Raw genomic sequence first — 989 nt, 5'->3', positions numbered from 1 at the left:
TGTGCTGAGGCTAAGACCTCAGAAGCAAAAGGGAATGAAGAAGAGGCTCCAGGACACTCCTGCTACTTTTGTTCCTAAAGACCCTGAACCTGGCTAGCTGAAGCAGGGGTTCGCGCGTAGGGTTGATGTATAGGAGGGAGGCCGGTACAAGCCACCAGCCCAGAAGTATGGAAGGAGACCGAGGACCTGACAGTGTTGCATATCAAAACAAACCCCATGTAAAGATTTGTGGCTGGTCTACCCTTTCTGGGAGGCTGGTTAGGTTAAGAGGAGGGAGACAGCTGGAAAAGAGAGAACACAGAAGCATCAAAAAGCGGGAAGAGAATCTATGGCCATGCTACCCTGAATCGCCCGATCTCATCTGATCTCGGAAGCTAAGCAGGGTCGGGCCTGGTTAGTACTTGGATGGGAGACCACCTAGGAATACCGGTACTGTAGGCGTTAAAAAAAAAAAAAAAAGAAAAGAAAAGCGGGAAGGGGACCCTACTATACTGTGGGAGGAGCTAGCCTGAGTCCCAGAGGTCAGTTGAATGGACAGAGGGTCCTCCATTGTGACTGGCTAATGTCAGCCCATTCCTCCTGGGCTGAGTACAAAGCTGCCCTGCCTCCTCCTCGCCTTCCTCCACTGGCCTTACCCAGAGTCCTAACAGCCACTTCAGTATCTCTTTAATTCCCACCCCCTCACTCTTCCACCCCTGACCTATGGATGTTGCTGTTTCCCCTTAAGCACTGGATCCCTGAAGGCAGGGCGTCTTCTCTCATGCTCTGGCCGTGCACCTGGGGCCTGGCACGTCTGGGTCCTGGCGCACCAACCCAGGACCTTCTGTGTGTACAGCAGTCATGCTAACCACTATACTATGGAGCCACCCTCACTTCAGTATCTCTTAATCTCACTACAGCTCTGTGAGGTGTGGCTGTGTGATCCCCACTTACAGATGAGAATGCTTCCTTCCCCGCCTTCTTTCGATTTATTCAAATATTTTTTAGAA

General features: G+C 51.5%; 1 pseudogene; it reads left to right on the top strand.

Moving 5' to 3' along the window:
• The first annotated feature begins 324 nt into the window (after window positions 1–324).
• LOC111739557 lies at window positions 325–441 on the top strand (annotated as a pseudogene).
• The last annotated feature ends 548 nt before the right edge of the window (window positions 442–989 follow it).

This window comes from Pteropus vampyrus, unplaced genomic scaffold (assembly GCF_000151845.1).
Source record: "Pteropus vampyrus isolate Shadow unplaced genomic scaffold, Pvam_2.0 Scaffold50, whole genome shotgun sequence".
In the NCBI taxonomy this organism is placed as follows: domain Eukaryota; kingdom Metazoa; phylum Chordata; class Mammalia; order Chiroptera; family Pteropodidae; genus Pteropus; species Pteropus vampyrus.
The sequence above is the reverse complement of the archived record's forward strand: the minus strand, read 5'-3'. Positions and strand labels throughout refer to the sequence as shown.